The sequence below is a fragment of the Vipera berus genome (genome assembly GCF_964194415.1).
Source record: "Vipera berus genome assembly, chromosome: 2".
Taxonomy (NCBI): domain Eukaryota; kingdom Metazoa; phylum Chordata; class Lepidosauria; order Squamata; family Viperidae; genus Vipera; species Vipera berus.
Window position 1 is genome coordinate 153,179,376 of NC_138203.1, and position 24,254 is coordinate 153,203,629.

Genomic DNA, 24,254 nt, shown 5'->3' on the forward strand with positions numbered 1-24,254 from the left:
ATCAAACTGGTGGGGCGCAGGAAATGTAAATTCACACGCTATTATATTAGCAAAAGAGTAAATCAAGAAACAAACTGTGCGTTGTTGCAAAAGAAAAACGGCATTTAATTATTATTAATTTACGCGTAGATACAAACAATAGAAGCTGCCCGGACTCTACAAGACTGGCCTGTTTACAACTTTAAAAATAGGAAACAGTAACACAAAAACCTAAGTCTTAAGACACATTCAGATACTGATTAATATACAGCATTTCTCTTTTTCAGGGGAAACCCACGCATTCAATTTTACGACAGAATTTCCGCTGGAGGAATCAGCCGTCGAATCGCAAGGCGGCATACATTCCTAATACTTTAGTCTTGCCTCCTATTTTTGTTTAGGCTTGGAACATACAGAAAACCCCGAGGTCTTAAGAGCAATCTGCTCCACTTAGTTCCCACTGTTACAGGATGGATTGACAACCGTAACTCTATTAAGGAGCGAGCCGGGGATATCGATCGCAACCACCGTTATTAATGAAGCTCAATACACTGTATTCGGCTCCCAGACACGCCCCACCGCTTTCTTTTACTACACTAGCGCCTCCTCTCGATGCTCTCGAAGTTCGGCTGCGCTGCCTTCTCTTTCCTCTCATCCTTCCAAACGCCGGGGCTTCTTTCACATGCTAAATCGATACGCTAGGCATTCGGGTTTGTTCCTGCAATTCAGGAATCTCCGGATCGCGGCTCTTTCTCACCCTTCCTGGCTACTACGCTTCTTTCACATCCCTCCATCGATCGGCTCGACCTTCTACCCACTCGCCTTACAACGGAACGAGTCCCTCGGAGCGCGTTCGATGCGCTCCGTGCTCGCCCACCCACCCCATGACGGAACGATCCTCCTGGGCGCTTTCTCTGACCACTCGAGCTTCTCGACGCTCTTCTTCCCGCGCCTGTTTCCTAGCAGAGGGACCGGAAGTGGCTCGAGGAGGGGAGGGGGGGGCTCGGTCCCTCCTCAGGTGAAGGCGCTGCCGATGGAGCCGCCGTCGCGGAGCAATTGAGCCCCCCCTCCAGCGCCCCCCACCCCCCTCCCAGCGGCTGGGCCGGGGGGGCCCTCCCCATAACGAAGCGACCGGACTTGGAGCGCCGCCATTCAGGTGAGGAGGAAGCGGCACGGGGTACGGGGGGTCGGCCGGGGACAACGAGCAGAGAAGCAGCCGGAAAAGTGAGGAGTGGGAAAGTGGGGTTGAGGTAGGAGGGGAGAGGGGGGGGGGGACAGTCGGGGCAGCTCTCCGAGGCTTCGGGAAGAGGGACTGCGAGGCGATGATGGAAGCCGAGGCAAAGTGTGGCTGCCCATTCGGAGTCGCTATTGTAAAGAGGTGGTAACTAAGGAACTGCTGCCAGTGGGGAGAGAAAAGGCTCGGAGGAAAAACTTGGGCTGCGCCTTGGGGAAGCGAGGCTGTGCTGGGCGAGGAAACAAAGAGGAATTGTGTGGGTGTCTGGGGGCAGTTGGGAGGGCAGCTGTTGGTGGGTGGCGGAGGCAGCCGGGCAACCTTGGCTCTTTTATGACTCGCGGACTTCAACTCCCAGAATTCCTGAGCCAGCATAGCTGGCTCAGGAATTCTGGGAGTTGAAGTCCGCGAGTCATAAAAGAGCCAAGGTTGCCGACCCCTGCTTCAAGGGATTGGGAAACTTGCAAGGGAGCGCGTCTCGTTTCAGTCTGCTCTCTTGCCCAAACTGTGGGAAAGCAAGCGCGAGTTGTTTTGAAGTCCTCTAGTGATCAATACTTTTCTGTATTGCTTCGTAGCGAAGCTACGAATCGTAGGATGTTATGCGTGTTTGGAGATTTAGGTTCACACCGTAGCGGTATCTCTTTTGGCTGGAAGTAATGCTTCCAACCGTAGCTTTGCCTTGTTGCAATTAATTAGCTACCATGTAGTATTTATCTTCAGGTGCATCTTTGCCCGGAAGGGAAGGTATTTTGGAATAGTGCTTCTACTGTATAACGCTCAGCGGTGTTCCTTTTGGAAATAAAACTCTTATGTGCGTTAGTTATCAACATGGGGTGGGTGGGATAAATTTAGCGGATATTAAATCTAAAATGCTCTAACCCTGTTTTAGTAGTGTGTTTTTAGTGGAGAAAAACTGCCTCTCGCCAATAAGCTTTGTCAGTAGCTAGTTACTCTAAATTCCAATCTTTTGCACGTTCCGCTTCTTGCTATATTAAAGTTTGTTACGAAAAATCAGACATTTCATTTTTTAGAGCAAGAAAATGCATTTTTCTTCTCTTTGTATGGGTTCGTGTGTTTGAGAGAGATGAAAATAAACGGCAGCAAATGACAGTATCTGAAAACACAGTTTAAGAATAAATAAACCTGTTGAGCAATGTGGAGAAAGTTAATTTTCATTATTTTGTACTCTTTTTAATTTGAGAACTTCCTTGCTAATACATTGGGACTCGCTTTTGGGACATGATTATTATTCAGACCAGTTAAAGGTCAAAGTGTAGAGGCTACTTTGTTGGAGAACCAATGGTTTATGTGAGTAGAAATCAACACTATAGCATCCAGTGTCAAATTCCAGTTAGCATAGCTCTCAGGTTTGGCTACTTTGTCATCTCTAATTAATAAAGGTTTGCTTTGAGGCAGTCAACAATGCCCAGCCAGCTTTTGTCACAATATACTTAAGTGACAAGTTCATGTAGGACTTTCTGATTAGTACTTCAGCTATGTTGGAGAAGTCACTACTATGAGTGTTTTGATGAATCATTTGATCACTCTTAGGTTTTCGGTGAGTTTTTGTACATTACATTTATAGAAGTTAGGGAAAATGTGTTCAGTTATTGAAATCTAGCTAGATCAAATCAGAGGCTCAATGTTATGAGTGAGACAGTGTCTACTTTTAAAAAGCATGATTTGTGTGACCAAAATGCTCTTTTCTTGTTACCCTATAAAGCAGACTTCATTCTTTCTCTAGTCTAGACACTAGAATTTTAATATAGTTCTATCAGGCAAATGAATCTTAGGATAGTTTTTTAAGATAGGAAGTTTTTTTTAATTCAAACTGGTAATTAGTTTTCAAGTTTTCTTTGCTCCCTAATGCTAATGATATGCCATGTTAGTTTTTCATCGGTGATAGTTTCTTTGTCTACATGAAAACTACAACTTGCTGACTTCAGGGTCTTCGTGTTTAATAAGATTTAATATGGATGCATTAATTTAATCAAGTTTTGTTATGAACAGTTTCTTGTTGCTGACTTTTAAAAAAAAATAATTTGGGGGCCTTTTTTTCTTTTCAAGTCTAATAGCTTAACTTTATACAAGTTTAGTAAGAAGTAAAGCCCATTGTATTTAATGGGTCTATAAGGTTGATCATGATAGTTTTGCAGTTTTTATGGCTAAGAGAGTGACTCAGTCTGACTAGCTTATGATAAAATGAAGATTTCTATTACAGACATACATACAGGATAAAAAATCTGTAGCTATGATAAATGGGTAGTGTGCTTTATTTAATGCTTCCTTCAAGTAGCTGCAGTGGAATATTATTTTGTAGTCTCAGATTTCATCAAGAATCCTTTTTGAGAGCTTTGCTCAGACTGGGTGTCTAATGACTGTAGCCAGAAATTGTATGGAACCAAGTCTTCTTTGAAGCTGTACCAATGTAGTTGTAAGATTACTTTAAATTATGTAAGTTGCTCTAAATTTTAGTGGCCTTGGTTATGTATATTATGGGTAGCTATGGTTCATTGTAATAAATCTTTCAGTAAAATAAATAATGTTTCTATTATTGCCACCTTGCTATATTCCTTTAAATTTGGGAACAGAAGGGCTTTAAAAATGGAGTGACCAAATGGTCATTTCCCTTCCATTTCTGTGTGGTAGAACACACTTAAGATATGTTTTGATTGTTTAAAGATGCCTCTGCTACTACCCATTATTGAAAAACTGGACACATGATGAAGTGTTAAGAGTGATGTCTGAGGGGGAAATTAAAGCCATTTTCCAGAGCATCTTTTATAAAATGTAGCACAAGAATTCCAGACCATCTTTTAGGGCAGGGGTCCCTAATCCCTGGTCTGTAGACCAGTACCAGGCCATGGCATGCCAGCAGCCAGTTTGCGCAAACATGCAAAGCCCCATCCACAGGATGCAGGCAGCACACAAAACCGCGCACCCTCCGGTCTGCAGGAAAACCTCTCTCCACGGAACTAGTCCCTGGTGCCCAAAAGGTTGGGGACCTCTGTTTTAGGGCAAGCAAAAAAAAAACAAAAAACAACAACAAAAAAGTTCAGAAATAGAGTTGATTTAAAATAAAATATAATACGAAATTTACTAACAAAGATTTTGCTAACCAGGAAATCAGTGCTATGAATAATGGATTTATGGAAATATGAAATAATCCAGATGATGATGGAATCTCTCTGTCTATATATGGCTATTTTTCCAGTTGGGGATGGTTAAGTTTATTACTGACAGAAATTAAGACAAACCCTTTCAGGTTCAGCTCAACCAGTTAGAACAGTTAAGGAGAAACTGCTTATAATCTCATATTTCTGAGCGACTTGGTGCTGCTTCAAGCAACCGTCATAAATATGAGTCAGTCGCCAAGCGTCTGAATTTTGATTCCGTGACCATGGAGATGCTGCAACAGTTATAAATGTGAAAAATGATTATGTCACTTTTTTCAGTGTTGTAACTTTGAACTATCACTAAACTCATAAATCGAGGACTACCTGTATGTGGCATATAGAATTTATTTTTTTCAAAACTCAGTTATGCTCTTAGGAAGAGGATGAAATGGGAGTGGATTTTTGTGAATATGTTTATATTTGGGTGTAAGCTTTTCTGTTTTTTGTTTTTCATGAAAGAATGAGGGAAAAATATTTTAATCCTATTTCAGCAAAGTTGGTAACTGATTGTATGACAGTAGAACTTTCTTCCAAGTCGTCTGTGGAGGCTGAATTGAAGCAGTAGAACATAGTCACTTGGATGGGCCATGCAATTTTAGCCTGCCAAATGAAAATATACGCTCCTTGTTTTGTCACTGCCAATAAGCAGATTACACCCAAAAGAATATAAGAAAGTCAGCACTAGTAAAGTCCTAATTTATTACCTTTATTGTTTATTTATTTAGTGAATTTGTTATACAGTGTGATACTGAGGTACTGTAGTATTGTAGCAGTGGCCTTTTTCCAGGTGCCATTATATGGTCTATGTCCCACCTAATTTGAGCTCAGTTCTCTGAAACTGAGCAGTTTGCAACTTATAATCATTTGGTAAATCCTGATATATAAATATAATTTATCCTGATCTCTATTATTATCCTGGTGTTCCTAATACATTTGTTATGCAGCAAGCTGATGATAGTGATGCCACCCAATTATTCACAGATTTTAGTTGATTTAATTCACATTCATTTTCATATTGCAGCGCTAGAACAATTATGAAGCAAAAAGCATGCTTTTATTTTCAGATAATTTAGTGTCACAACAGAAAGTTTAATGATGTGATAATTTTGGGGGAAGAAATACCTCCTTTAAAATTGCAATTGCCATTTGCATTTTTTTGAAAGTAGTTCTGCTGGTGCTATTCTAGTGCTTGATTATGTGAGTTGGCTTCTTAGGCTATTTTGCTTGTAAACCTTTGCCCATATATCTGGAATTAAGTTCCTTGGAGTCAGTGGAACTTTATATTTAGTAATCTACAATATATATGGGGTTGATCTATAAACATTTTTATTGTAATTGTTATTCAGTAAATGTTTCAGTTTTATTTTTTGTACACTGTTTTGGACAAAGGATGATGGAAGAATGAAGCCATGTCAAAGACCCAGAGGGTAAGTTATAGGTAGCAGCTACAAATCTGAATGTCTGAGATCTTACTAGAATCTGGATTCATGCAAAGAATGAGGGGTTTTGTGTGTTTTATCTATGCTAGTCTCTCAGTAGTATCCCTATTATTATGCAGAATGCGGCCGCGTGAGTTGTGATGGGGGTTTCCCGATACGCCCATGTAACACCTCTACTCCGCGAGCTGCATTGGCTTCCGGTTGCCCTCCGGGTGAGATTCAAGGTGCTGGTGATGACCTATAAAGCCCTACATGGCTTGGGTCCGGGATATCTGAGGGAACACCTGCTGCCGGCATCAAGCTCCCTTCGTCCAGTGCGCTCCCACAGGGAGGGTCTTCTCAGGGTGCCGCCGATAAAAGACTGTCGGCGGATAACACCCAGGGGGAGGGCCTTCTCTGTGGGTGCGCCTGCCCTCTGGAACCAGCTGCCCGTGGAGCTTAGGACTGCCTCCGACCTTCGCACATTTCGCCGGGACCTGAAGACCTGGCTCTTTGAGCTCTCCGGCCCAGGCTGAGAATTTTTAACTGGGGTTTTTAATTTTAGGGATGATTTAATCTTTTTTTAATTTGTTTTTAACTTTTGTACTGGTTGTTTTAAATGCCCTGTAAACCGCCCTGAGTCCTTCGGGAAAGGGCGGTATATAAATTTAATAAAATAAAATAAATAAAATAAATTATTCTGTAGTCAAAACAAAGTTATGGAAAAAAGAGGGAGCTAACAGCGAATTCAGAAAAGAGCAAAGATTTACAGAAACCAAAAAGGAGAGGAAGGACACCAATTTCCCAGAAAATAACAAACCGAGGACTTGAGCATGTAAGGTGACCATGGAATGCTATCTTCTAGTGACAATGCATCTCACAAATGAGAGGGAATAAAATATCCTGGAACAGGAATACTGATGTTTTCGTCTAACAGTTTCTGCTTGTGACATCTCAAAATGCAAGAGCTTTTGTAGAACCTTGATAATTCCATGTAATGCTGTTTCATTTTTCTGCTTCTTACTTTCTTTCTTCTAGTCACAGTGATAAATATGACAAGATGCTTGTTGAAAACAAAAGTCTGAGCAGAGATTCCCTACCATACTGACCATGGTCAGCCAACAGCCCCGATTTTCCCCAGATTGCCACCAAAATGTGTTGGGACAGTTATTGGAAAAGTACTTTTTTTAAAAAAAATGGATAAATTAAGAGAGAGTATATTTTACACACTTACACACAGTGTCATTACTGCCACTTCCTTTCAGGGCTTGGAGTCCCAAACAAAAGAAAACAAAATGGTTAACCACTCTGCAGTGTTCAGTTTTTCCCAAGAATCAGTGAATACTCAGAATTGTTTATTTTGTATTGCCCATTTTTCCGGTCCCTGAAAGCTTCAAATCTTAGTTGAAATCACATGATCTATGCCTGTCATGATGCCTAGACCTAGTGTGTGTAAACTAGTAGAGCTCCCTTCCAGTTTACAAAATCCTTTTAGCCATTGGCCTGCCTGCCTTAGAGAGCTGTCTTTTCTGCCTTCTACATAGGAAAATTTTACAAAACTGGCATTTCCCCCCTCCCACAGGATTGCTAACCTGTATTTTCCCCCTACCTGTCCTTATACATAATTGCTTTGGAATTCTCACAGAAATAATCCAATAATTGATCAGAGCTGTTATTATATAGACATAATACAATGACTTCTTGCTGAATTCCCTTTATTATATACCCTAAGGTATAATACTTTTGTGAAGAGAGCTTTCTTTTTCTGAGTATTTGCAATGTTCCTTGCTGGCCTCCAGCAAAGTTTCTTCTTTGTTTTCGATTGGCCCCATTTTTGTGACACAGAATTTAGCTGGTGTGGGTTTCCTGGGAAGATGAAAAGAGCATGAGGAACTGGGAAGGCGAACTACCCTCCTTTTAAAAAATTCTCTCTTTCTGGGAATTGTGTCTTGCAAGTTGATGGGCAAGTCGCAAGAAAAGATGAAGTGTGTGTTTGATATGGAAATGCCTGCATGAATGTTAAAATAATGCATTACTTTGGCAGTGGTCCATGCATCATTTTTAAATCATTATTATTGACTTTATTCTCCATACGTTTTTCACTTCTTACAGAAGACCAAGACATTCTTAACATCGGTGCTTAATCCTTTAGGAATAAACGTATCTTGTGCAAGTGATTTGAAAAATTTCTATGTATTTTTCTTCAGAGAATAACTTTTTAGTGTATGAATCTACAAGGCAGACCTAAGGGAGATACTAAGAGCTCTCTTTGAAATAACCATTAGTGCTAAATGAAAAAGGTTCTTTTTAATATTAAATGCTTGAATTTTCAACAACTCTTAAAGTCATTCGGACAAATGAGCATATCATAGGTGTGGGTTACAACAGCATATAATGCAGACATGTCAAACTCACGACGTCACGTGACATCGCACGACGTATCAGAACTTTTTCCCATTGCCGGCAATGGGATGGGCGCGGTTTCTCCGTGACGCTCTGGCCTGTGGGCCGGCAGTTTGACACCCCTGATATAGTGCTTTTGAGGTCTATAATTAATATGCATGTCATTTTTAATTAGTTAACTAATGAAGCTGAACATCTATGGAAGAGAGTTTTTGATAAAGATTACTACCACTTGGCCATAAACCATGTTAGTATCCATGCGGTTAACTAAGTATTCAGTAATGATTCACTCTTTGGGAATTATAAAATGTGTTAAGAGCATGTGTTGCTGCTACTGAGTTTTTAACACAAAGTTAGAAATAGTTGTTTAATTGAAACCTGAATTTTGAGATTTTTCAGAATACAGGTAGTCCTTGACTTACAACACTTTACATAGTTACCATTTGAAGTTACAGTGGCACTCAAAAAAATGAGTTTTGACCATTTTTCACATTTATGACCATTGCATCATCCCCATAGTCACATGATCAGAATTCAGACACCTGGCAACTGGTTCATATTTATGACAGTTGCAATGTTCTAGGGTCATCTGATCACCTTTTGTGACCTTCTGACAAGCAAAGTCAATGGGGAAGCCAGATTCACTTAATTATTGTGTTACTTACTTAACAACTGCAATGATTCACTTAACAACTGTGGCAAGAAAAGTTGTAAAATGGGACAAAACTCACCCCCCCCTTTGTGTCAGAGGCACACTTTAAGGTGCTTCCTTGTTGAAGGGATTAGCTGGTGACATCACTGTTGCCTGGGGCATGCCCGTGGGGGCTCCTTTCATGTACCCGTCAAGGAACAGGAGCGAATGATGGGAGCTCAACCCCGCCACACAGCAGCACTCAGGTCTCAAATGCGGGCTTGCTAACCTCCAACCCAGCATCCTAACCATGTCAGCCACTGCACTCCTGGCAAAACTCCCTTAACAACTGTCTTACTCAACAAGAGAAATTTTGGGCTTAATTGTGGTCATAAGTTGAGGACTACCTGTATAAGTGATGGGAGGCAGAGAAAAAACTTATCTACATTTGCGGTCATGTAATATGATTTGTGGTCATGTAGTATGAGCCATTGATGGCGCAATGGTTAGAATGCAATATTACAGGCTAATTCTGCCGACTGTCAGCAGTTCGATCCTGACCGGCTCAAGGTTGACTCAGCCTTCCATCCTTCCGAGGTTGGTAAAATGAGGACCCAGATTGTTGGGAGCAATATGCTGACTCTGTAAACCACTTAGAGCTGTAAAGCACTATGAAGGAATATACAGGTAATCCATGAGTTATGAACATTCTGTTAGTGTACGTTACGCAATAAGCACCCCTTAGTGTTTACGAGCAAATCCCAAAATTATGAATGTTTCATACCACGGCAGTCATTTCATCCTTATGAACGACTGCAGAAGCACTGCAACATTAACCCTGGCTATTCCCTTCCCCCCTCCCCCCATCTGTGTCTCCTTAGGCACTAGGCCTGTGGATACGTACCTTGAGAAGATCTAGACCAAACATGTCAAACACAAGGCCCGGGGGCCGGATTCGGCCCGCGAAGTGATTTCATGTGGCCCGCGAAGCCATCCTGGAAACTGAGGGAACGGCCCCCACTGCCTTGGCCCTGGCCCAGAGACCCTCCTTCTGCCAGAGACCCTCAGATCTGTCCCACTCCTGCCCAGGCCCCCATAGGCACCCTTGATGCGAACGATGTAGAGCTGGCCATGCCCACCCAGTAGGCCATACGCACTCTACTCTAGCCACGCCCACCCAGTAGGCCATGCCCACCCTGGCCATACCCACCCAGCCCCCTGAGGGCCACCGCAATGCTGATGCGGCCCTCAATGAAATTGAGTTTGACACCCCTGATCTAGACAGTCTTTGTTTGCAGAGAATGGAGGCCTAAAGTACTGCGAGATCAGTAGCGTGAGATCTCATACTACTGATCTCGCATGATCTCACGGTACTTTAGACCTCTGTTCTCTGCAAACAGAAGGCTGGATGAGATCTGCAGCAAAAGACTGCAGCAAAAGACTGGACAATCACTTAAATATGAGCCAGCAGTGTGCTGCAGCTGCCAAAAAAGCTAACACAGTGCTAGGCTGCATTAACAGAGGGATAGAATCAAGATCATGTGAAGTACTAATACCACTTTACAATGCTTTGGTAAGGCCACACCTGGAATACTGCATCCAGTTTTGGTCACCACGATGTAAAAAAGATGTCGAGACTCTAGAAAGAGTACAGAGAAGAGCAACAAAGATGATTGGGGGACTGGAGGCTAAAACATATAGGGAACGGTTGCTGGAATTGGGTATGTGTAGTTTAATGAAGAGAAGGGTGAGGGGTGACATGATAGCAGTGTTCTAATATCTCGGGCTGCCACAAAGAAGAGGGAGTCAAGCTATTCTCCAAAGCACCTGAAAGCAGGACAAGAAGCAATGGATGGAAACTAGTCAAGGAGAGAAGCAACCTAGAACTAAGGAGAAACTTCCTGACAGTTAGAACAATTAACCAGTGGAACAACCTGCCTCCAGAAGTGGTGAATGCTCCAACACTGGAAGTTTTTAAGAAGAGACTGGACAGCCATTTGCCTGAAATGGTATAGGGTTTCCTGCCTGAGCAGGGGGTTGGACTAGATGACCTCCAAGGTCCCTTCCAACTACTACTACTACTACTTCTTCTTCTTCTTCTTCTTCTTCTTCTTCTTCTTCTTCTTCTTCTTATTATTATTATTATTATTATTATTATTATTATTATTATTATTATTATTATTATTATTATTATTATTATTATTATGCAAATGGAGGGAAGGCCTGAAACATTAAAGCCTTCCCGCCATTTGCAAAGCCTTTTGCTATCTTTGCAAAAAGCCTTTGCCGCTGAGAACAGCCCCGGATTGATGTGCGCATCACTCCTGGCCTCTTCTTAAAGGCCTGTGCTGCCAAGAATGGAGGCTGGAACAATGCACATATCAAAGCAGGGTTCTGTTCTCGGTGGTGAAGGCCTTGAGGAAAGACCTTTGTTGTCAAGAACGGAGGCCGGGAGCGATGTGTGTATCAAGCTGGGGCTTCATTCTTGGCGGTAAAGGCCTTGTGGTTCTCAGTGAGTCGGGAGGAGGCCTTGGGAGTTCTGAAGCAGGTGACCTGTTCCATCACTAGGCCACCCATGGCCTTCTTCACCCTGAGATACCCCATGTGCACTTAACAAATCGTGCATTCGATTCGATTAGCGAATGCGTGGGCAAAAGCAGGGAGTGATCCAATTCAAGATACGCCATTCACTCCTACGAATCCTTGAGTTATGAATGGAATGGGCAGGCTCCATTGCATTCATAACTTGAGGACTACCTGTTATATGTCTAAGTGCTATTGCCAGTGCTGCTATTGTTCCATGTAACAAGAGTTGAAAAACCCTGGGAACGTAATCTTGAAACATGGAAAAACAATTCAGAACTCTAATAAAAGTATGTATTCATCTTCAAATTTATACAAAGTCCAATTCCAATTCTCTTTTAATATCAGTTCGATTCATAAGCATTTCCATGCATACAAGTGCCACGCTGGCCATAATAGGATGCCTCTCCTCCTTATTTCTTTCTCTTCTTTTCACTAAGATTCTCTGTGCCACAGTTACAAGTTCATAGTGAAGAGAATCAACACGTGCTAAATATTGGGAAAACACTGTATTTGGCACCGAATATTTATTTACATTAGCTTTTTGTTAATTTACAAATAAAAGGGATATTTTTAAGCTAGAAATATTTCTACTGATCCAGATTTCCCCTTCCTCTGAATAGTTGGTTCATCTGACTAACCTCCCTTTGCAACAGGAGTGGAAAACCGATATTCATAAAGGAAACTAGGCTCCTGCTGATGGAAATGATGGTTGAGGAAAAACCAGTAGAATCTTCCTAGATCTGACTAAGTTTTCCCATAACTCATTAACCTTCAAGGTGTTAATTATTGTCTCCAATTCCCAGGCTGCCACCAAGTCCATGTTTTCACTGTTCTACACAGTTTTTGAAATTCTTGTTTTGGAAATATGCAATTGGCTTTTAATGGGAATTGGGCACTTAACTCCTTCTTTTCCTTGCCTTTGTATCTCAATGAAAGCAGCATATGACAGAAATTTGAAGAAAAAAAAGTTGCTCTACTCCTCTTCCCAAATGCACAATTGTCAGCCTTTTTGGTTCCACTCTTGATATTTTTGTAATCAATTTCTTCGTTATGTTCTCCAGTACATATAGATGAAGAGGTATGTGAATGTATGAAGATGTAGAAGTGACCTGGAATAAATTTAAAAATGCAATAGTAGAGGTAACAAATTCAAAACAGAGAGAGGGGTACAGAGAAACAACAGTGGATGACGGAGGAAATTCTTCTTCTCATGGATGAAAGAAGATCTTATAAAAATAAAAACAAAGAAAAATACAATGAATTGCAGAAAACAGTTAGAAGAAAAATTAGACTGGCAAAAGAAAAGTGGTTTGCAAAGAGATGCAAGGAAATAGAAGAGACAGAAGGTATGCATGATAATTTCAATTTACACAAAAAACTGAAAGAAACAGCAGGCCTCTACAAAAAGAAAACCAACAACTTAGTTGACAAAGAGGGGGAAATTATCTTAGATGAGGATGAAAAACTAAAAAGATGGAAGGAATATATTGAAGAACTTTTTGAGTACACCAGGAATGATATAGATATGAGAAGTATAACAACTGGACCAAACATCACTATGGAGGAGGTTGAACATGCAATAAAAATAGCAAAAGCAAGAAAAGCCATAGGACCTGATGATATCCCAGTAGAAATTTTAAAATTGCTGGAAGACAATGGGAAGAATTTTTTACTGCAGCTCTTCAGTTGATTATGTGAAACAGGAAAGATACCAAATGATTGGCTAAAATCAACCTTTGTGACAATCCCCCCAAAAATAAATGCAAAGAAGTGTACCGAATACAGAACAATAAACTTAATGAGTCATGCCCTGAAAATATTCCTGAGAATAATTCACACAAGAATATACAACAAAATTGAGTGTCTAGGTAACACAATTTGGTTTCAGAAACAATCTGGGTACACGAGATGCGCTATTCAGCATTCAAGTTCTTATACAGCGTTGTAAAGATGTCAATCACAGTGTTTACATGTGCTTCATTGATTTTGAAAAAGCATTTGATAAAATAAGAGACAGCAAACCATTAGAAATCCTGAAACAAGGGGGACTAGGTGACAAAGACATCCAAATCATAAAGAATCTATATTGGCATCAGGTAGCAAATGTGAGACTAAGCCAAAAATACTCAGCTGATGCAGAAATACGAAGAGGGGTCAGACAGGGATGCATTCTGTCTCCACTGTTGTTCAATATCTACTCTGAGTCAATCTTCAACGAGGCACTGGAGAACATTGGTGCTGGTATCAAAGTAAACAGTGTTTGGATCGACTATTTAAAATATGCTGACGATACAGTTCTGCTTGCCAGTAAGCATGAATACCTTCAGCTCCTCATCAACAGAGTCACATTAATATCTGAAAAATACGGCTTAAAGCTTAACACCTCAAAAACGAAGATCATGGTCATCAGCAAACAACCCATTAATTTACCAGCAATAAATTCGGAAGGGATACCATTAGAAAAAGTTGAAAGGATCACGCACCTCGGTTCTAATTTACATGAAAGCTGGGACATGACCACTGAAGTAAAGACCAAGGATAGAGAAAGCTCAAACAGCATTCTTCAAAATGAAAAAGGTCTTCTGTAGTCACGACATAAGCCTAAGATTGAAAATCAGGCTTGTCAGATGTTATATTTTTTCTGCCCTGCTCTATGGAGTAGAGAGTTGGTCTCTTGACAGAAGGCCACCTGAAGAGACTAGAAGCATTTGAAATGTGGATTTACAGGCGGTAGGCTGTTACGTATAAGCTGGGTTGACAAGATCAGGAATGAGGAGGTGATAAGCCGCCTGGGAAAGCCAAGGGAAATCATCAAAACAATTTAAAAAAAGAAAGTTAGAATATTTTGGACATGTGATGCGACACCCAGAAAAATACGGCATACTCCATTTAATCCTCCAGGGAAAGACTAAAGGCAAACGAGGTCCAGGCAGAAGAAGAACATCGTGGCTTCAAAATCTAAGGGACTGGTTTGGACAAAACTCAGCAGCAGTTTTTCGTGCGGCTACTGATCACCAACGTCCGATAAAGGATATGGCACAAGAAGAAGTAGTATGTATAGTAATTCTTTATGGCTAAACTGAAAGCACACCACTTCTCAGCCTTGCTGTGAAGAGCTGCACTAATAGGATATCTTAAAAGACTTGTGTGGAGTTAAGGGAATTTGCTAAATGCCACCACCAAGACTAGGACCCTTTTGGAAACCCAATGAAAATGTCATATTTTGAGAATTACTTATGGTCTGGACAGGGGTCTGTGGGGAAAATTGAATTATGTGCCTTAAGTTAAATAAACTTTGATCAGCCAAGCCCTTTTAATTGAAAGAAACAAAGCTCTGGTTGAGGGCTGACTATCATATTATATTTTGGGGCTAGATAATTCATGTGACATAAGATTAGAGAAGCTGATTTTAAACGTGTATTGGAACTGGTAATGTGTAGTCTCAGGAAAGAGTCAAAACGTGGACTTTCTCGGTGTAGCAAACAAGCTGGATTTAACTTGCTGCTATTTTTTGTGGAGCACTTCTTATATTGTTGCAAATCTGTGACCTTCAATAATGGTATTGAACATTATAGTATATCAAGTGCCTTCCTAGGCCATGAAGAAAACAGCCAAGTATCTGTTGATCTGAAAAGGCAAGAGAAAACCTAGAATTTAAAATGCAGGAGCATAGATTTATATAAAGGTTTGGTATTTGTGTTCTTCAGTCGACAAATCTTTTCTGTATATATTGTTTTATTCTTGGCTGGAATAAAGATACTAATTAAGCCAAATCATGCCTGTGGGCCTTTTGCTGATTAATTCAGTTCCTGAATAAGGGATTAAGTGTCTGGAAAGCCCAGCTTTATAACTGAGTCTACTGTAAGCCTGTCGCTTGCCTTTTCTTCCAGCCATTCAATTATTACCGGTATATTCTGGTAATGTCATTCATCTCATCAGGTCTCCGTTGTACTTCGTTTTAGCACTTCTCTGTTAAGAGCACAACCTCTTACGATTCTTTTCCCATACTCTGAATGTTAGTGCGTATACAATGAAGTCCACTAGCTTTATGACCCATGTTCTTATTTTTCTTTGAGATATTTAAGAGGCCCCATTTCAACAACACTCCCATTTCCCAGAGGGCACAAGTTCTTATTTGACTTTTGGACTTCAGAGTTTTGTTTCTACTTCCACAGACTTGTGTTTAAAATTCTCGTAATCAAGCTTACCATGTGTTGTTAAAATATTTTTACTAGTGAGGCATAACCCATTTCATGCCAGCTGTCTATTAATTAGGTAATTCAGATGATGGGCTTGGAAACCAAATCTTCCCCACCAATGCTATTTGCACTGGTGGTTAATATGCAGGACAGGTGGTCTTTATTTAACAACCACACATTCATTGACCAAACTTAAGACAGTGCCGAAATGAATGGTAGCTATGACTGGACCTTGTACTGTACTTATGACTGTCACAGTGTTGTTGCAATCATGTGGTTATGATGTGCAACTTTTCTTGTCAACTACTCACAAGTAAAATCAGTGGGGAAGACAGCAGAAAATCAGAAGTCACGGTCATAGGAAGTCTTCACTTAATGTCATAGGTAGCCTTATTTAACAACAGCAACTGGCTGCTGCAATTTCCATTACTGAATAGTACAGTCATGTGCTTTTTTTAACTTATGACCATGTCATAAGTTAAAAAAAGTGGAGTTTCTAGACACAGTGCTGTTAAACAAGGCTACTTACGGTATATTCTTTCCCTTTTTATTTCTCCTCTATTCGGTAGAAGAATGGTTATAATAATTACTTGGAACTCCCAGAAAACTTGTGTGAGCCTTACTATGTAGAGCACATTAGAGAATCAATTCCATGGGAAGACTAGAACTATGATTTCTTGACATAGGCTACATTAGCAGAATCTTACAAGGCTATTTGTGCTTTACCTTTCCCCCTTCTTACACTCCAGTGAATCAGGACAGTATTGATTTCAACTGCTTATCTTGTTGCCAGGATTTACAGAACATTTCAGCCCTCTTTATCTAGGTAAAATTTCTTGGATATTTCCGTCAAGGTCCCTTTCCCATATTCTCTCTAGGCATTAGACCAGGATGTTCCAGTCACTGTAACAGTGACTAGATTTTAATTGATTGCTCTGCCAAGGAACAAATACCGTAGAACATTATGCAGGAGTAGGTGAAATATGTAGCAGTTGAACTTTATTGAGTCTTGCTTGCAGTTTGCAGTAGTTGTTTTTATTATTTTCTAGTATCTGTAGTACAACTGTTAAGAGCTATGTCCTTGATTCTCTCTCTGCCTACACACATCTTCTGTTTCAAGTATTCTCTGGTTACATCTGACATAAGGTCTTGAGCTTCCTTCTGAGATTTTCAGAGTCTGTGGTGATGTAATGTTCTTTGCAATATTGCTTGTCTCTCCAGGAAACGTTCATTTTGATTCCTCATATAAGTGACCATGACTCTTCTTTTTGACTTTTTAATAGGGCAATTTGCTTCCGCTCTAGAGGTACACCAGCCTGTTTTCCATGCTGCAATATCTGTTTTTTTTCTTTGCCAGAACATCAAAAGCTGTTTCATCTGCAAAGACTACAATTTTTTCAGTACAGAATATTTTCTACATGTCTTGGATGTGCTTGTTGTTGTTATTAATAATAACAACGTATGAAGGGACCTTGGAGGTCATCTAGTCCAATCCCCTGCTCAGACAGGAAACCCTATACCATTTCAGACAAATGGCTGTCCAGTCTCTTCTTAAAAACCTTGAGCATTGGAGCATTCACAACTTTTGGAGGCAGGTTGTTCCAGTGATTAATTGCTCTAACGTTTAGGAAATTTCTCCTTAGTTCTAGGTTGCTTCTCTTTTTGGTTAGTTTCCATCCGTTGCTTCTGAGTATTCTGGACCAGATGAAGTTTCTGGATGATCTTTAAGGATAGCCCCATGGACCGCATGTTGCAGTAGTCCAAACAGGAAGTGACCAGAGCATTGTGACCATTAGTAAATTCTTCTGGTCTAGGAATGGATGCAATTAAAGCACAAGAGTAACCTCTGCAAATGGCTCCTCGCCACAGCTGCTACCTGCTTCTTCAGCAGGAACCACAAGTCCAGCTGGACTCCCAAAGTGGTTGCTTCTACTACCCTGTTTCCTTTGTGAAGTTTCCTTTTTCTGAACTGATAAATCCCTATCCTTTCTTCATAGCTCAAGTGTGGCTACTTGCTGTTGTCAGTCTTTTGACTTTTTCTTCAAAGTCTGCTACCTTGCTATCAGTTTGAAGAAAATATGAGCCATATATATATATATGTAGATCTTTGGTCATTCGGGTTTTTCCCCACATAGAATTGGAGGTATCAGGGCAACGTTTCGACGAAATCTCATTCGTCACTTCGTTCTTCTGGGAGAAGTGTGTGGTAGTGGCTGTTTTTTTTTCTTTTTTAAACTGCCAGAGGGGGTGTGTTCTGTGGGTGGAGGTGTGCTCTGATTGGGTGGGGGGGTTAGCTGTGTTCTGATTGGGTGGGAGTGTGTTTTGAATGGGGGCTGTGTTCTGATTGGGTGGGGATGTGTTTTGAGTGGATGGGCTGGTCTCAGCTGCCAGCCTTAGACCTGAACTGGTGAACCTAAGGCTGGCAGCTGAGACCAGCCCATCCACTCAAAACACATCCCCACCCAATCAGAACACAGCCCCCATTCAAAACACACTCCCACCCAATCAGAACACAGCTAACCCCCCATCTGAAAAAGGAACAAGAAGAGAAAGCTTTACTACTGAATAGCACTCTATAGCTTTCTCTTCTTGTTCCTTTTTCAGATTAGTCGGGTTTCTTGTTTGGTGACTCCCTAGCAAACTTCTGTTAGCCCTTTGTTCACTTCCACACTGAACTTTCCCTAGCACCAAGCTGCCTTATATTCCTCTTGCAGTCTCTGTTTACTCAGCAGGAAGCAGTCACCCAATCAGCCATGAGGGCCATTGACCAGCTCTTAAGTCCCGCTTCCTGCAGTCAGCAGCTCTTCAGGCAGTGACCTTTTGCCTTTCACAGCTCAGCCTGTAGTTTCTCCGAACAGGCAGTTCCTCTGATTATTCCTTTCATCCTTTGGAGCTGCCCAGGCAAACTCTTGTTAGCAGTACCTGATTGTCTTTAAATAGAACAAAACAACAAATTTAATAAGAGGAAACTGTCTTGAAAAAAATATATACAGGTCGTCCTTGACTCACAACCATTTGTTTAGCAACCATTCAAAGTTACAACAGCACTGGAAAAAGTGACTTGTGTGACCTGTTCTTGCACTTACGACCTTCACCCACTTTTGACCATCACAGCATCTCCACGGTCACATGATCAAAATTCAGAGGCTTGGCAACTGGCATGTATTTAGGATAGTCGTAGCTGTTCTGAACCAGCCAACTACCGGCCTTGTAATAAGGCAAACCCCTATTCAAACAGTAGAGACTGGAGAGCGTCCAAGGCTGAAAAGCGTCTGCCAAGATTTATTAGTCAATTAACAGAACAAGAAACAAAAACACGGGAACTTGAATCCTCAAGCAGAAGGGTTGCTTTCAGCAACCAGCCCCTCCCCAAACACTCCTTTTATTTAGAGTTCAGGGCGTGGTCTCCCTGTGCCTCCTCCCGAGGAGTCCCACAGCCTTTCTTTGTTTGTTCCTGCTCGACTGCCTCCTGCGTCGGGCGTCCTTGAACAGGGCCAGCTGTGGGTCATCATCCTCCGCACTATCGGGCTCACGCAGCTGAGAAGAGGGCCCCGGCTGAGGGCTCTGCAAAACCTCCAAGCCATCATCAGCCGGTTCGTCTTCCACACCCTCCTCCTCCCCCTCATCTGAGTCATCCGAGACATCTGAGCCGGCTGCCGAACCCACCGGCTGGCCCTGAGTCACAACACTATCCCGCACCGCAGGGCCCTTCCCCCGGGGCTGCCGATCCGGATGCGGTCGGGATGGGAATTGTTCGTGAAACGCTGTCACCAACGCAGGGGCATGAACGGCGGTCGCGTCTTCCCATGTGAAGTCCTCCGGCCCGTACCCTTTCCACTCGATCAGGTACTGGAAGCGACCTTTCAGCCAACGGGAGTCCCTGATGCTGGCGACCTCGTACTCGGGGGTGCTGCCTCCATCACGAGGTCCTGATGGGGGAGGTTCCGCTTGGCGAAGTGGACAAGCCGGTTGTTCGGGGACCAACAAGGACCGATGGAAGACGGGATGCACGCGCAGGGAACGTGGCAGAGTTAAACGAAAGGCGACCGGATTGATGACGGCCTCGACTGGGAACGGTCCAAGGTAACGGTGGTCCAGCTTCCTCGCCGGCCGAGTGGATGGTAGGTTCCTGGTGGACAGCCAGACCCGATCCCCCACCGATAGTGGAGGCGTATCCCTTCTCGACCGATCGGCGAACCTCTTGTAGTCGGCCTTGGCCTTCTCCAGCTGCCGTCGCACCAACCGATGGATCGCCTGTAACTCCGCCATGAATTCGTTCGCTGCCGGCTCCGGTGAGTCCACGGGAGAAAGGGGGAAAAACCGAGGGTGATAACCCACGTTGGCCAAGAACGGTGTCATCTGCGTGGAGGTGTGCTGCGAGTTGTTAAAGGCAAACTCGGCTATGGCCAAATAGTCCACCCAATTGTCCTGCTGCAGGTTGACGTAGCAGCGCAGATACTGCTCTAAGATGCCGATGACCTTCTCGGTACCCCCGTCGGTCTGAGGATGATGCGCGGACGAGAGGCAAACCTTAATATCCAACGCCCGCATCAACTCCTGCCAGAAGCGGGCTGTAAACTGGGCCCCCCTATCGGAGACGACTCTATCGGGAAGGCCGTGCAGCCGGAACACCTGTTGGATGAACATGCGACTAGTGGCGCGAGCTGACGGTAAGCCGCGACAGGGGATGAAGTGCGCCATCTTGGTCAACATGTCCACCACCACAAACACTGTCGTGAAGCCGGAGGATGGGGGTAGATCCGTCAGAAAGTCCATGGACACAGCCCCCCAGGGTCTCTTGGGTGTTGGCAAAGGCTGCAGTAAACCAGGCGGGGCCCCTGTCGCTGACTTGGCCTGCCTGCATGGGATGCAGGAGGTGACATAAGACTGGACATCGTGTCGGACTCGGGGCCACCAGAAGGTACGGGAAACCAGGTTCAGAGTCTTGAACAGGCCAAAATGCCCCGCAGCCGGGTTATCATGACACTGGCTGAGGACGAGTCCCCTGAGTGGCCCTCCTGGAACATAGAGCCGGTCACGATAATACAGAAGTCCATCCGTGACCGACCAAGGCGAATCTGGCCCCACCTCTTCCTTCCGCTGAGCCACCCACGCCTCCTGCTGCTGCGCCTCCCGGATCCGAGCCCGTATATCCACCGGCTCCCGCACCGCAGCAAAAGACTCGACGGGGATCACTGTCCTGGGCGGAAGCTTGTCTTCCACTCGGGTGTACTCGGGCTTCCTGGACAGAGCATCCGCTCTCTGGTTGTGCCCGCTTGGTATGTACCGCACCCGGAGGTCAAACCTCGCAAAGAAGAGGGACCACCGGATCTGGCGTTGGTTCAAATTCCGAGTGGTCTGCAGGCTTTCCAGATTCTTGTGGTCCGTCCGGACCTCGATTTGATGCCGCGCCCCCTCCAGATGATGCCTCCAAGCCTCGAACGCCGCCTTGATGGCCAGCAGCTCCTTCTCCCAGATGGTATAGTTGCGCTCCGAGGGGTTCAATTTCCGAGAGTGATACGCGCAAGGGAAAAGGGTACCGTTGGGTGTCGCTGCCTGGAGTAACACGGCCCCAATGGCAATGTCGGAGGCGTCCGCCTCCACGACAAACGGCCGTTGCGGGTCAGGATGCTTCAAGGTGGGCTCCTTCATGAAGGCGTCCTTCAAAGCTTGGAACGCCTGTTGTTCGGGGGCGTTCCACTGGAACCGAGTCTTCTTCTGCAGGAGCCGGGTGAGGGGGGCTGTCAAGGCAGCAAAGCCAGGGATGAATGTTCGATAGTAGTTGGCAAATCCAAGAAGTCGCTGAACATCCTTCACGCGACGCGGGGGTTGCCAACTCTGCAACGACTCAACTTTACTCGGTTCCATGGCGATGCCCTCAGGAGAAATGCGGTGACCCAGGAAATCGATGGTCACCTGGTAGAACTGGCACTTCTCCAACTTGGCAAACAGCCGATGTTTCCGGAGGCGCTGCAGGACCTGACGGAGATGCTGATGATGCGCTTCACGCGACGGGGAGTAAATCAGGATGTCGTCCAGGTAAATCACGACAAACTGGTCCAACAGATCTCGAAAGATGTCGTTCATAAAATGCTGGAACACAGCGGGGGCGTTGGTCAGGCCAAACGGCATCACCGTGTACTCGAAATGTCCATAGCGAGTACCAAACGCCGTCTTCCACTCATCACCCGGCCGAACCCTGACGAGGTTGTAAGCTCCACGCAGGTCCAGTTTCGTGAAGATCTTAGCCTCCCGGAGTCGGTCCAAGAGCTCGGGGATGAGGGGCAGCGGGTAGCGGTTACGCACCGTGATGGCGTTGAGTTTCCGGTAGTCACAGCAAAGCCGTAACTCGCCCGACTTCTTTTTGACGAAGAGCACGGGCGCAGACACTGGCGAGGACGAGGGCCGGATGAAACCACGAGCCAAATTCTTTGTCAGGAAGTCCCGCAATGCAGCCAACTCGGGCTCCGACATGGAGTACAAACGCCCCACTGGGAGAGGCGCATCAGGGACTAGATCAATGGAACAGTCGTAGGGCCTGTGCGGGGGTAATTGGTCCGCCTCTGACTCGCTGAACACATCAGCAAAGTCGGACAGTTCGGGAGGCAAGGAAACCCCTGAGGAACCCTCCACCTGGCCGGCACAGATATGGCGGGTGTGGTCCACGCACTGCAAACTCGGGAAGGTGACCAAGTTCTGAGACCAATAGATCTGTGGATCATGCGCCCGGAGCCACGCCAGTCCCAAGACCACGGGGAAGTGCAGATCCGAAGTGATGTAGAACTGGATGGCCTCCACATGGGAACTGATGGCCATACACACTGGTTGCGTGGCGGCCGTAATAGGCCCGGACAGGAGCACTCGACCATCGATAGTCTCCACTAGCATGGGCGGATCCACCGGACACTGGGGAACAGCCCATTTGGCCACAAAGGCCGAGTCCATAAAGTTTGTGGTAGCCCCAGAGTCAATTAAGGCATGGACCGGAATCCCCTCTGGCTTGCCAGGAAGGATCAGACGTGCCTCCAAAATCAAATGCCGTGGAGGTTCACAGGCACCGTCGGAATGGCGTCGCTCGGCGTGGTCGTGGTGGGTCGCCCGATCTATCACACCGTCTAGATCGGGCTCGGGCCGTTTCCCGACAGCAAAGCAGGGGACTTTCTCGGGGCCGGCTTGGTCACTGATGCCCGCTGACGCTTCTTTGGGCAAGAAGCAGCCAAATGTCCAGGGTCCCCACAGTAAAAACACAACCCCCCCGATCGTCGTCTGTCCATTTCCGTCACCGATAGACGGGACCTGGCGGCACCCAGCTCCATTGGCTCCTCCCTCTGGACTGGGGGCACACGCTCAACAGGAGCGGCAGGGGTCTGTGGGGTGGCACGGCGACTCTTTCGCTGCTGCAGCCGGGCATCGATCCGCAGACAAAGATGGATCAGCCCATTCAGGTCTGAGGGAATGTCCACGCGGGCCAGCTCATCCAACATCTCCTCCGACAAGCCATCCTGGAAGGCATCCACGAGCGCAGCCTCATTCCAGGCGGAATCCTGGCTAAGCATCCGGAAATCGCCGATATAGGCCTGTAGGGGGCGCTGACCCTGCCTCAAAGCTTTCAGGCGTCGGGTGGCAGTCTGCGCCTTAATCGGGTCCTCGTACATGAGGCGCATATGGTCACAAAACCCCCCAAAGTTATCCAACAAAGGGCTAGGCTGTGCCAGCAGAGGCGTGCCCCAACGAGCTGCATCCCCCGACAGAAGGCTCAACACGAATCCCACCTTATCCCGGTCAGTGGGGAAATCAGCTGCTCTCACGCTGATAAAAAGCTGGCATTGTTCCAGGAAGGCAGGAAACAGTTCTGGATTACCAGCAAATTTATCCGGCATAGCTATCTGACATTTCCTCCTGGGTGGGGGTGCAGCATGTACCTGAGCTTGCAGTTGAGCCACCTGAGCTGCCAGCAAAGTGAGTTGCTGGGTGAGCTGAGCATTCTCGGCAAGAAGCTGCTCCATCGTAGTAGTAAGGGGTGGGAGGCTGAAAGCAAACTGTTCTGAACCAGCCAACTACCGGCCTTGTAATAAGGCAAACCCCTATTCAAACAGTAGAGACTGGAGAGCGTCCAAGGCTGAAAAGCGTCTGCCAAGATTTATTAGTCAATTAACAGAACAAGAAACAAAAACACGGGAACTTGAATCCTCAAGCAGAAGGGTTGCTTTCAGCAACCAGCCCCTCCCCAAACACTCCTTTTATTTAGAGTTCAGGGCGTGGTCTCCCTGTGCCTCCTCCCGAGGAGTCCCACAGCCTTTCTTTGTTTGTTCCTGCTCGACTGCCTCCTGCGTCGGGCGTCCTTGAACAGGGCCAGCTGTGGGTCATCATCCTCCGCACTATCGGGCTCACGCAGCTGAGAAGAGGGCCCCGGCTGAGGGCTCTGCAAAACCTCCAAGCCATCATCAGCCGGTTCGTCTTCCACACCCTCCTCCTCCCCCTCATCTGAGTCATCCGAGACATCTGAGCCGGCTGCCGAACCCACCGGCTGGCCCTGAGTCACAACAGTAGCCTCTCTGGGTCATGTAATTGTCATTTGTGACTTTCTATCTAGCCAACAAGCAAAATCACTTAATTGCTGCAGTGATTCGC

At 44.8% G+C, this 24,254-nt stretch overlaps 1 protein-coding gene across 2 annotated transcripts in view; it reads left to right on the forward strand.

The window, feature by feature from the left end:
* The first annotated feature begins 1,123 nt into the window (after window positions 1-1,123).
* IKZF4 (IKAROS family zinc finger 4) overlaps window positions 1,124-24,254 on the forward strand; it is a 79,316-nt gene continuing 56,185 nt past the window's right edge. For both annotated transcript variants that reach the window (XR_014025201.1, XM_081318292.1), the window contains exon 1: window positions 1,124-1,135. The gene's annotated coding sequence lies outside the window, so the exon portion shown is untranslated. The remainder of the gene's footprint in view (window positions 1,136-24,254) is intronic.